Source organism: Dipodomys merriami, unplaced genomic scaffold (assembly GCF_024711535.1).
Source record: "Dipodomys merriami isolate MVZ:Mamm:240054 unplaced genomic scaffold, mDipMer1.0.p SCAF_9, whole genome shotgun sequence".
Taxonomy (NCBI): Eukaryota; Metazoa; Chordata; class Mammalia; order Rodentia; family Heteromyidae; genus Dipodomys; species Dipodomys merriami.
Window position 1 is genome coordinate 19,636,510 of NW_027206512.1, and position 13,852 is coordinate 19,650,361.

At 44.9% G+C, this 13,852-nt stretch overlaps 2 pseudogenes; both read left to right on the forward strand.

The window, feature by feature from the left end:
• The first annotated feature begins 6,058 nt into the window (after positions 1-6,058).
• LOC138820822 (parafibromin pseudogene) lies at positions 6,059-7,654 on the forward strand (annotated as a pseudogene).
• Positions 7,655-8,013: 359 nt separating this feature from the next.
• LOC138820958 (pre-mRNA-splicing factor RBM22 pseudogene) lies at positions 8,014-9,906 on the forward strand (annotated as a pseudogene).
• Positions 9,907-13,852: the final 3,946 nt, after the last annotated feature.

The following is a 13,852-nucleotide window of genomic DNA, read 5'->3' on the forward strand; positions in this document are numbered from 1 at the left end:
TCCTTTCCTGCATCTTTTCTCCTGGGTAGTTAAACCCCAAGTACTCACAGTTGCCAACCTGACACTTTAGTGAGCGTAAATCCGAGTGGCTCACTGAGAAACTGGGAAATGAATACAACGAACCTAAAACATCATACACTGGGATCACCTAGGATTCATCCTAGTATGCCAGGCTAGTTCAATATATGTAAATCAGTCAATGTCACACGTGAACAGACATAAAGACAGGGAACACACCACTGGCTCATGTTGGAAGATGCAGATGAAGCCTGTCAATAGATCCAGCATCCTAGGAGGGGGAAGGCTGTGGGGAAGCCAAGAATATGTGGAACCTTCCTGCACATAATGCAGTCTGGCTAGGACATCCTTGCAGTGAACATATTCCAGGATGAACTCCTAAAGCCGTTGCTTCTAAATGCAGGAACAAGACAAGTGTGTCCACTCCCTCCACTCCCCATCAATAAGCTACTGGGATTCCTTACTGCTAGAGCTAGCATTAAGGCCAGAAGAAGACAAAGGAGAACCAGGTAGGGAGGGAAGGAAGAAAGGCCACTGTGCTCCTTTGCATACAATCTAATCCACTCTAGAATGAAAGGATCTGAGACGCTGCTCTGCCCACAGGCTCTTAGATCTACCTAAAAGTATGCACAAGAGAAAAGAGGTGGTCTGCCCTTGGATAGAAAGTTGTGGAGATCACAGGTGAAGGGTCCCAGCAGGACCACCCAGCTCATTTGCTTGTAAGGACCACATGGGGAAGAAGGGCAGCTTGAAGTACCACACTGAGGACAACATCAGAGACCAAAGGGTTTACTCGGCTCATACTGGCACTTGTTCCATCAAGATCTTCTTCACAGTAACTACCCTCTGAAGGTACCACCTGGAGATCCTCAAGACAAGAGGTACACAAAGGAGAAGCAAATACAGAGGAATGGAGAGAATTAGAAAGGAAGCAAAGGAGGTAGGAGGGAAGAAAGGGAGGATAGGCAGGGAAGGCAGGGAGAGTGGAAGGGAGGGCACCAGAGAGAGAAGAAGGTAGGGAGGGAAGGAGAGAGGTCCAAAGGAAACCCATCCTATGGTGCATAGGACAGAACCCTATCTCTGGCAAGGGAAGTCAGACTCCACCCTGCCCCCAGGCTCCTGGATCTGCTTATAAATTTGTGCAAGAGCTGAGGTATCGTGGCTTATTGAGAAGAAGGTTTCCAGAGATTCCAGGTGAAAGGTCCTGAAAGGATGATTGAGGACGTTTGCAATGAACACCTGGATGAGAAAGTCCAGGTTAAGTGCAGCACCAATGACACCATCAGGGACCTGAAAAAGCTCATCACTGCCCAAACTGGTACCTGTTGGAACAAGAGTGTTCTGAAGCAGTGGTACACCATTTTCAGGGTCAATGTGTCTTTGGCTGACCACAAAATCCATAATGGAATGAGCCTGGAACTTTACTCCCTACCATGTCCTCTTGTCAATCCCCACCTTACCTCTCCCATTATTATGGATGCTTGTTTTTGAAATGCTCATGGAGAAAGATTTAGATGCTGAAAAGCAAAACATCAAATGAAAACATTAAAGAAATAACACCAAAACGCTTTGGCCACATAAGTGGACACAGAAATTGACTGGGGGAGATGAAAGTGACCAGACTAGGCCTTGCTTCCATATACACAGGGCCTAAGTGGCATGGAAAGGCACTCCTGCATAGTTCAGCGGCACAGATGCAGCAGAGTAATGATATACAAAGGAGGCTGATGACCAACCTAACACAGCCCTTTCAAAAAATGTAACACTAAAAATCTAGCAGAGCACAAGATGCTCTTTAGTCTAGAGGGGGAACCAGAGGGTACATTTTCTGCTGTGTACCTCTCATCCTGACTCAACATTGCCAAGGTCTTGGGAATGTTACAGAGAAACAAATTCACAGGAAACCATCCAGTAATACATTCTGTCCAAATTGGATTAAGCCATAGAAGCCAAGGAGTTGTAGACAAGACAATACAACAGGATGGCAGGATGGAACTAAACCCCTGCCACCACAGCAGCTCAGCCTCAGGCGATTGGTTTGTTGCTTTGTGACTCTTATCTGTGGCTTCTAGTCCCATGAGCTCACTGACTACTAGCAGGCAAAGGACTATTTTCACCAAGGATAAAGGAAGTGATGGCTGGCTACCTGAACCATGCTTTAACTAGAAAGAAGATTGACTGGCCAGGGACCTGAAGAATCTCTTGTGTTTCATACAAATGGGGCACACATAAAACAGGCATTAATCAGACATGAAAAAGTCAGATGGGCTGACATCTACTTCTGACCAGGTTTATTGTGCAGCTTCAGGACATCCTGTTTCTGTTCTTTATGCATTACCTACTCCTGAAAGCATTGCCTGGTGGCCTTCCCAGTAGCAATGCAGATGGCGCCACCTAGGCTGCCCAACACACATACCACAAACAGGTCAACCCCACCAGCCCCCATTCAAGAAAATGTGGGCTAGAAAGTGCCTCTTGCTAGAGGACTCAAGTTTATACTTCCATACCTGTATTTGTAGTGTTCAGTGCATTCATGGGCAGTTATGCATGCCAAGTACCTACATCATCACCTTCTAACAAAGCAAACTAGACATTTTCTAGTCCTGATATAAACACATGGAATGCTCCACTCTAAGCTGAGAATCTGAGTACTGTGTGCATCCAAGAAGCCTACAGAGCACAGGATGTTGCCCAAGATCAACTTTCGTTGACTCCCTCCCAAGATCTGTCTTCCCTATGCACTTCCAGATCTTTGTCATGGAAACAATACCCTGAGTATGCACATTCACAGACATCCCTAAAAAGATCGGATGATCTCTCTCTTTTATGAACATCAGTGCCAGGTCTCTCAGGGAATTACTAGCCAACTGAATTGAACTCATTGAAAACAGAGACACACTAGGCAAATAGGATTCATGCTAGGCATACAAGGATAGTGCAGCCTCTATAAACCAATCATTGCCACACAGAGATGAAGTACAGACAAGAAATGCAGGACCTTTGCGGTAGAGGCAGAAAAGGTGTTTAGAAGGATTCAGGATGCTTTGATATTCAAAGCTTTGGAAGGCTAGGAATACATGAAAACTTTCTCCAGGTGGGCAACTTCCACTAAACATACTCAAGGATGAAAACCTCAAGTCATTACTTTTACAACCCAGAACCTGACAAGGATGTCCACTTTCTCCATGCCTTTTCAACATAGAGCTGTTCTTCCTTCCTCTAAGCCTACAGAGGCAAGAGAAACACCTGGGTCAACCAAACATTAAGAAGGGAGGAAGGGAGAAAAGAAAGTAAGGAAAGAAAGGAGGGAGGGAGGGATGCAAAGACAAAGGGAGGGAGACAGGGAGGGACAGAAGCAAGACCGAAACCCACCCTTATTTGCAAAGGGCAGAATCCTATCACTGGTTAAGGAAGTCAGAATCCTTTATGTTCAAAGCTCTGGAAAAGTTAGGAACACTGAAGACTTTCCTCCACACTAGAAAGTTTGTTAATAAGACACTTCCTGTAAACATACTCTCCATGATGAAAACCTAAAACCACTTTTTCTAAAATCATGAACAAGAAATGCATGTCCATTTTCTCTACTTCTCTTCAATATACTACTGAGATTCCTTATTCCAACAGCATTAAGACAAGAGATAGACAACTGAAAACCAAGTAGGGAAAGAAGAAAAAGGAAAACTATACATTTGCATAAGACAATCCTATTCAGACTTCACCCTGCTCACAAGCTCTTAGTTTGATGGAAAATTTGGGCAAGACATAGCAGGTAGTGGAACCTTCAACCTTGAACCTTCAAAGAAATTATGCATTAAGTACAACACTGAGGACACCATTGCAGACCTGAAAAACTCATCACTGCCCCAAATGGCATCTTTTAGAACGAGATGGTTCTGATGAAATGGTAAGGCCATTTTGAAGGAACAAAAGACCCTGGGGTTACTATGAAATCTGGAACTTTACTACCACTAGGGAAAAATTTCTTCTCCTGTCCTCTACAAATAACCACACCTCCCCACACACACAGCACTTCTTCCATTGCTATGGATGCTTGCTTGTAAAATTCAAAGTAATAAAGACTTAGATGCCAAAGAAGAAAAATTAAAAACAAAACAAAATGTTGACAAACTAGAAGGATATAAGAACTTGAGCAGGGAGTTGAATGCTCCAAGAGGATGTATATTCCAGAAACATGGCCAAGAAACCCACTCTGGACATTGCTCCTGAGCAACTGCAGTGCAGAAACAACACAAAGGTAGCACGTGATCTACTTAACATACTTCCTCAATATAGCTAACACCCATACCATCTCAGATCACCCCATGTTTCTCACTTTGGAGGAATAGCCAGAGGATCTATTTCCTGTTGCCTACCTCTCAACCTGCTTCAACATTACTCAAATTTTGGAAATGTTACACAGAAACAAATCATGACCCAATCACAAAGTATGCATTCTATGGAAAATTGCTAGAGCCCCCAAAACCCCTGAGTTCTGGGAAATAGAATAAAACAGGGAAGGATTCAACTAAACCCCTGCCGCTACAGGTGCTCACCTTGGGGTTATTGGTTTGCTGCTTGGGCCTCCATTTGTGGCTTGTCAAACTGTTACAGCAGCACAAACCAACAATGATCAAGACTAATTTTTAGAGAGGGTAAAGGAGTTTATTGCTGATGACCCAAGTCAGGCTAGATCCAGAAAGAAGTTCAAAACCTGAAGAAGCAGAATTCTCAGGTTTGATACAAGGTGGTTACACACAAGTAGGCATTATTTACATATACACCAGATCAGGTGGGCTGTCCAAAGTCCTGATCAGGTGGTCAAGTCCTTTCTATTTATGGAGACTCATGATATCCTGTGGCTACCCTTTTCTATCATTATTAAAAAGAATGCCTTGTGGGTTTCCTACCAACACTTTAGCTGGCCCCACCTAGTCTGCCCAACCCACATTCCAGGAACTGCTCCAGCCCTACCTAGCCACCATTTAGGGACTGCATTGGGGCCACACTCTGCCCACTACGATCTGCAAAGGGCCTTCACCTGGACAGGTCAATTTTCTATTTCTAAATCTGTATCCACAGGCAGGCAGGGACATGTCAACAGCTATAAATGTCTACATTTCTAAGTCTTCACCTTCCACAAAATCAAGGAAGACATTCGTTATTACCCATGCAAATGCATGTGATGGCGACACTCACAGCTGAGAATCCCAGTCCTGTGGGCATCCATGAAACCTACTGAACAGAGGATGTTGTTTGAAATGGATTTTGGTTAACTCCCAAGCTCTGTCTTCCCATTCCATTACCCACATCTTTGCTCATGGTAGCTATACCCCATGGACCCACATTGAGAAAACAAACTCAAAAAGATCGGCAGACCTATCTCATTAATGAACAGGAAAACACAGCTTCTCCGTGAAACAATATCCCACCCAATTCAACTTATAAAAATGAAATTGATGAACTCTACAATTAAACAGGATTCATCCCAGGAACCCAAGATTAGTTGAACATGTTTAAACCAATAATTGCCACCCATTAAAAAGCAACAAAGACAAGATCCAATTTCCTTTGATGTCAAAAGCTCTGAGAATTTAGGAGTACTCAGAACTTCATCCACATAATCATGGCTGCTTATGACAAACTTCCAATGCAAAAAAACTTCCAGGGAAAAACGAAAACAACTTGTTCTAAAAGCAGAAACAAGACAAGGGAGTCCACTTCTGTAATCCTCTTCAATATACTCCAAGGATTCCTGATTCCAAATACACTGAGAACATTGAAAACCACAGTACCTAATAGGGTGGGATGCAAATTTGCATATGTCTCAGACTCCACCCTGCACCCAAGCTCTTCCATCTCTATAAAAGCCAGCACTCCACACAGATTGTGCTATCTTTGGAGGAAGCTTCCAGGAGATTCCACGCAAAAGCACCAGCAAGGATCTGGATCACTCAGGTGGTTTGCGCGGTCTGTCTGCGGAAGAAAGTCGCCTTCAGATTCTCAACCAGTGCCAGGACCCCGTTGTGGCTCCAGGGGAAAGATGGCTGACGTGCTCAGCGTCCTGAGACAGTACAATATCCAGAAGAAGGAGATTGTAGTGAACGGAGATGAGGTGATCTTTGGCGAGTTCTCCTGGCCCAAGAATGTGAAGACCAACTACATGGTTTGGAGGCCCGGAAAGGAAGACCAGCCCAGAGAATACTACACATTGGAATCCATCTTATTTCTGCTTGATAATGTGCACCTTGCTCATCCACTTTACGTTCGACGTGCAGTCTCGGAAAATATCCCTGCGGTTCGAAGACCTGACCGAAAAGATCTCCTCGGCTATCTCAATGGTGAAGCGCCAACATCGGCAAGTATAGACCCAAGTGTGCCACTGGAAATAGGTCTGCAGAGATCCACTCAAGTCAAACGAGCTTCACAGGAAGTTCCACCAGAAGCAAAGAAACCACGAATTGAGGAGGAAGAGGCCATGTGCCTGGCAAAAGGGAGACTGGCTGCTCTGTTGCAGGGCCATAAAGAAGGAATTGTGAAGACTGAACAGATCAGGGCTTTATCCGAAGCAATGACAGTGGAAAAGATTGCCTCCATCAAAGCCAAAATCATGGCTAAGAGAAGAGCAACTATCAAGACTGATCTCCATGATATGACTCCCTGGAACCAGAAATACAGAAGTTCTGTACATGGTGAAGGGGACGCGACCCAAGATATTGTCAGCAGAGAGAAGGTGGGGAGGACACGGACAACTATCTTGCAGAGCACAAGAATGGACTTTTCCAATATTTTTGCAATTCTTCAGTCTGTAGAAGCCAGAGAAGAAAGGCAGGCACCTGATCAGCGACCAGCTCCACTGGCAGCACCTGTGGATCCTACCTTGCATACTAAGCGGCCTATGCCACTAGCCTACAACAGATATGACCAGGAAAGATTCAAAGGGAAAGAAGAAATTGAAGGCTTTACAATTAACACGAGAGACACCTACCATGGCAGGACACTGAAGTCTGTAAGGGAAGAAGTATCTGCTCCTAAGGCTCACACTCCAGCAGCCCAGCCTGTGCCAAGACCCATTTCTCCAGCAAGACTTCCCCCCAATCAGAAGAAAGCATCACAGACACCCATTATCATAGTACCTGCAACGACCACTTCTTTAATAACCATGCTGAATGTGAAAGACCTTCTGCAGGATTCAAAATTTGTCCCACCGCTTGAAAAGAAGAAACAAGGTTGTAAACCACAGAATCAAACCCTGCTACACAGGACAAAAGGTCAGATGGGGGCAGAGGGTGCTGCAGTCTGGCTCACAGTACCTTATAAAGTGGTCGACCAGCCCCTTAAACTTGGGCCTCAAGACTGGGATCAGGTTGTGGCAGTGTTTGTTCAAGGTCCTGCTTGGCAATTTAAAGGCTGGCCAGGGCTTATGCCTGATGGATCACCAGTTGGCATATTTGCTAAAATTAAAGCCTTCCACCTCAAGTATGAGGAAGTTTGTCTAGATCCCAATGTCCAGAAGTGGGATGTGACAGTATTAGAAGTCAGCTCTCACAAACGGCATCGGGACAGAGTAGTGTTCTTGCAGTTCTGGGAAGCATTGGATGTGTATATGAGGAAGCATAAATCCCACTTGAGATTCTGAACTATTTGGTTCCTCCTTCTCTGAAAAGCTGGATACAGAAGCAGGGCATACCTTCATCTAGAGACTGGGATTCATTTTAGAGACTTGATTGTGAACATAGAAACGAAGGCCATTGCACTTTTTCCTACAACTTGGTGGGATGCTTTATGCTGCACAGGGATGTTGTCCATCTGTATCAGCAAATACTGTGGCTTAAATCTGTTTGTTAATATTAGCCTTTGATTCTGTAATGGATATTGTATATTTCATACAAGCTAATTCTTGAGTAGGTAAATTAGTATTACTTCAATGTTGTTTCTTTGGAAATAAACAGAAGTTCATCATGTATATATAGTGAGGGTTACAGTGCTTCTAAAGCCATGTTGCTTCTCATCTTTCAGTGCTCTATGATCCCTTGCATTGAAAATACTGTGTTAAGAATACTTTTAAACTGTAGACTCTGGAACTTCAAAAATCCATCAGAGGGGGGCTGGGGGTTTAGCCCAGCAGAAAGGCGCTCGCCCGCCCAGCGCGCACAAGGCCCTGGGTTAGGTCCTCAGCCCTGGAAAAAAAAAAAAAAAAGACAAAATCCATCAAAGGGATTTGACTATGGTCATGAATCATTGTGTTTACCTGTATGTGTATTACCTATATGGTTGCTCTCTATTTGATAATGAATAATAAAAAATTGACAATATGTCTTTAAAATAAGACATCATAGTCACAGCCTATCCTGGAAGATGTCCATCGGATGAGTCTATATGAGAGCAAAGCCCAGACCTCTCATTCTCACTCAGGGTGGCCTAAAAGGGAATCTCAGCTGCAGAATTCTACATGGGATTAATGTAAACTCCTACTGGGCCCACATTGCTGATCAACATCTTCCTTTCTGGCCTGCGTTTTCTTTATATTGTTCAGCCAAAGGGTTTGTCTTGATCAATTCTTGATAACTCATTTCTATGTAAGGACTGCTTCGTGGAAAACTACTGGGTACTGAGACAACTACATACATACGGAAGGTCTACATTTATCACTCCTCTGCAATATACTATTGGGATTTTCTACTGGCATTAAGGCCAGAGAAAGACAAAAGAGAACCAAATAGAAAAGCAAGGAAGAAGGAACCAGCCCCACATTTGCTCCTTCTGGGTTAAAGGATGTTGTAAGAGAGGACAAGAGTGTCCCTTCAGGCAGGAGAAGCCACAGATCCAGATGTGTGGAGCACCTGGCATGCAAAGATGGCGCTGAGAGGGAGTTGAGTGGGCAGAGCCTGGTTTGCTTTATGTTCAGTGCGTAACCAACCTGCGGAAGCTTAGGAGCATGATAATGTGCGACCTTGACAGTGATTGGTTCCTCTTCCTCCCCTGCCATAACACCCAGTCTTTTTTTGCCTTAAAAAGTGCTTGCTGTAAAAAGTGCTTGCTGTGTGCTAATAAATGAGTTTGAGTTCCTGCTTGACTTGATTCTCCGCTGTGTCTGATTGTCTCCTGGGCTAAGGGAGGCTGGGGACCGGGGAGGGGGGCAGGAGGGGGGGGGACGGCCGCAGTTACCTTTCCTCGGACCCCGTCGGTCTTTCATGTGATGGATGAAGACCTGACACAGATGATTCCCTTGCTGACTAGAATATTCAAGATCGGTATTCTGCAGTCAATGACCCTGTAGCACATAAGCTTCTAAAGAGAGCTTCACCAAGCTTCGTCTGCACTGGCCAGAGAATAAGACTTCCACAACACTGTGTTGTGGTTTGGGTGATTCCATTACTGAGGCCGATCTAAGAAATCACTTGTACCATGTTGGAGTGATGAGAACCATCACTGCTGTGCGGAAATGGCAGTGCACTTTCATCCAGTGTGCCACAAGGCAGGCTGCTCAAGTGGCTCTTGGGAAATCCTTCCATAACTGTGATGTCAATGGCTGCAGACTCTTGGTAAATTGGATAAGACCAGAAGCACCCAGAGGATAAGACAAAGAGAAGGCTGCAACCATGGGCTCTGCTTTGGAGGTAGAGCATGGACCCGGACTGCCAGGAGCTCTTCCTTCTGCTCCTGGTCCTCCTCCTCATCCTCAAGGGACAGAAGAAACACTTCCATTTGCCCCAAATGGTCCTTCAGCTGTGGCCTGGTTGGACATTGCCCTAAGCCCTTGGCCAGGTTTTGGGCCTCACAGGTCCCACAGTGGGACCAACTCCTCCTCTCATGGGGGCTCCACCACCCATCCACTGTATTTCTTGGGACCCTCAGTGGATGGGAGGGCCTGCTGGAAACACACAGTAGGTTCTACAAGATCATTACCACACTCACCTTCTATGGAAGAGAGGTTACTTTTACATCCTAGTAAATGAATTCTGAAAGAAATACAGTTTTTTCCTTTGGACTCCTCCTGCTCACTGGACCTGTCCAGATACCAGCAGAAAATGAAAATCATTCTTTCCCTACATGCATTGAAAAGATTGGCTGTACTTCAGATAACTGCCTTGAATACAGCTCCTTACTTTACTAAGAAAACCCATGCCTGGCCCCTTCAACCTGTATGAGGACAAGCAGATGGGTGGATTGGAATGTCTAAACAGATGTTAGATGGAACCATCACATAGGTTGATTTTGTATCTTTTATTGGAGGTACACAAAAATTGACTATGTTAATAAAATAAAAACAGCTCTTGCACACCTTTAATGTCTATTGGGATTTTTCTCTTTTCATCTATAAAAAAGCTACTAGACAATTTTCATCCTCTTATCTGACCAAAAGCCTATAAAGTTCTTGGCCTAGAAGGGACAGGAATCTCCAAAGTGGGGTTGACTCTCCCTCAAAATTCACACAACTACCTCACCCGTATCCCTTGGCCAGATAAACCATCCAATTTACTTCTACTGGTGCAACCCCCTGGTAGTAACTTTTCTTCAGAAAAATCAACAGGATATATGTCAAGTGCATACACATTTTTTATTCTGTGGGAGACTACATGATTTAGCCCTCATGTTTTTGACACAGCAGATACAGCACCCACTTTATTTTCAGCAGTGAAATTCTGTCCCCAATGTAGTAGCAATGCCCTCAGCAGATAGAATCCTCAGCCACCACAGAGTTTAGAGAGGCTAAAGAGTTCAAGGTTACAACCTTTCCTGCAGGACTGCCATGGCAGGAGTCCAGCTCAGAGCAGAAGCCCACACCTAGCATTCACATCCAGCACAGGTTACCAGGAAATCTCACCTGGGCTTCAGAACTTTAAGCTGGGCTATCTGAGGCTCTGAGGGTGCCTGCTTTACAGAGCAACATCCTCCTTTCTCCACTTCCTACTTGAGTGGAGAGTAAATAAAAAACTCCCCGAGGATGACTTTCTTCTTTCCACAAATGGCTAGAGTGGCCAAGAGATGCATACCTGGACATTTCATCTCTACAGCTGCAGCAAGTCATCATTACAAGGGTAGTAGTTGACCTACCTCATAGGAAACCTCAGTAGGCATAACTCATTTACCCTCTCTGATCACAGAGTACTGTTCTATTTGGCGGAGTGAGCAGGGGATATTTTCTGCTATCTTCCTCTCAATGTACTACAATATTACCAAACTCCTGGGAATGTTGCAGAGATTCTATTTCCCCAGGCAACTGAAATAGACTCGGAATCAAGAAATCCACAGAAGTAAGGTCACCAGTGCAAAAGCAGTCTTTATTACCTGGCTAGCGACTCACCTGTATTAGACGATAGTATCTCAGAACTGAGAACAGCCCCAGTTGGAATAGGGCAGCATGTATAAAGACAAAAAACAGACATAGCTACCAGTTTCCTAGGCAGCCAAGCTGATATACATAAGATAATTTTGCTGTTAGCCCTGTTAAATCCTGTCAAGAGGTCACACCCTAGTGCCATTAGGAGTGGGGGTTTTATTCAGCTACTGGTCATCAGTAGTCACTAGGAGCCTAAGGAACTCTATAGATGCTGGACATTAAAGAGAGCACATCAACAGCTGCGATCAAGAATGTGCAGTCAGCATTCTGCTGACTACAACTAAAGGGTAATATGGCTGCAGTTTTTGGACAGTTGTCAGTTGTGCGGTTTGAACTCTGGGCATGGACACTATTCCTGAGCTCTTCATCTCAAGGCTAGCACTCTACTCCTTGATCCACAGCACCACTTGAAGATTTCTGGTGGTTAAATGAAAAGAAGAATCTCAAAGACATTCCTGCCCAGCCGGGCGTTGAAACATGATCCTCAATTTTTCAGCTTCCTGAGTAGGCAGTATTAGAGGCTACAACCACTGGCTCCTGGCATGGCTTCCTTTTACGTTATATCTACAACTGGGTTCTCACTACCAGCAAGTACATATTCTGCCTCAAATTGCATATACTACACAACTGGCCCTGCAGGTGTTAGCCTTTGGGATATGGAGGTGATGCTTTAGGCCCCCTTTGTGGCTTCTCATACTGTTAACACCAGGGGAGACCAGCAAAGATCAAGACCAATTTTTTTAGAGCAAAAAGAAATTTATTGCCAACGACCAGAACCAGGCTAGGGCCAGATAGGAGGTTCAATCACAAAAGAACACAAACTGCATCTTTTGCAAGCAAGGTAACACACAAAATAGCCATTAATCCAAGAAGGAAAAGTGAGGTGAGCTGAGGAGGTTCTAACTGTGTTTTAGTTCTCTCGACTCTTTTGGATTCCTATTGAAAACAATGCTTTGTGGGCTTCCCACAATCCATACAGATGTCCCTTACAAGTCCACTTTCAGTGACTTCCTCTCAGGCTCCATCTTTCCTTTCCTGCATCTTTTCTCCTGGGTAGTTAAACCCCAAGTACTCACAGTTGCCAACCTGACACTTTAGTGAGCGTAAATCCGAGTGGCTCACTGAGAAACTGGGAAATGAATACAACGAACCTAAAACATCATACACTGGGATCACCTAGGATTCATCCTAGTATGCCAGGCTAGTTCAATATATGTAAATCAGTCAATGTCACACGTGAACAGACATAAAGACAGGGAACACACCACTGGCTCATGTTGGAAGATGCAGATGAAGCCTGTCAATAGATCCAGCATCCTAGGAGGGGGAAGGCTGTGGGGAAGCCAAGAATATGTGGAACCTTCCTGCACATAATGCAGTCTGGCTAGGACATCCTTGCAGTGAACATATTCCAGGATGAACTCCTAAAGCCGTTGCTTCTAAATGCAGGAACAAGACAAGTGTGTCCACTCCCTCCACTCCCCATCAATAAGCTACTGGGATTCCTTACTGCTAGAGCTAGCATTAAGGCCAGAAGAAGACAAAGGAGAACCAGGTAGGGAGGGAAGGAAGAAAGGCCACTGTGCTCCTTTGCATACAATCTAATCCACTCTAGAATGAAAGGATCTGAGACGCTGCTCTGCCCACAGGCTCTTAGATCTACCTAAAAGTATGCACAAGAGAAAAGAGGTGGTCTGCCCTTGGATAGAAAGTTGTGGAGATCACAGGTGAAGGGTCCCAGCAGGACCACCCAGCTCATTTGCTTGTAAGGACCACATGGGGAAGAAGGGCAGCTTGAAGTACCACACTGAGGACAACATCAGAGACCAAAGGGTTTACTCGGCTCATACTGGCACTTGTTCCATCAAGATCTTCTTCACAGTAACTACCCTCTGAAGGTACCACCTGGAGATCCTCAAGACAAGAGGTACACAAAGGAGAAGCAAATACAGAGGAATGGAGAGAATTAGAAAGGAAGCAAAGGAGGTAGGAGGGAAGAAAGGGAGGATAGGCAGGGAAGGCAGGGAGAGTGGAAGGGAGGGCACCAGAGAGAGAAGAAGGTAGGGAGGGAAGGAGAGAGGTCCAAAGGAAACCCATCCTATGGTGCATAGGACAGAACCCTATCTCTGGCAAGGGAAGTCAGACTCCACCCTGCCCCCAGGCTCCTGGATCTGCTTATAAATTTGTGCAAGAGCTGAGGTATCGTGGCTTATTGAGAAGAAGGTTTCCAGAGATTCCAGGTGAAAGGTCCTGAAAGGATGATTGAGGACGTTTGCAATGAACACCTGGATGAGAAAGTCCAGGTTAAGTGCAGCACCAATGACACCATCAGGGACCTGAAAAAGCTCATCACTGCCCAAACTGGTACCTGTTGGAACAAGAGTGTTCTGAAGCAGTGGTACACCATTTTCAGGGTCAATGTGTCTTTGGCTGACCACAAAATCCATAATGGAATGAGCCTGGAACTTTACTCCCTACCATGTCCTCTTGTCA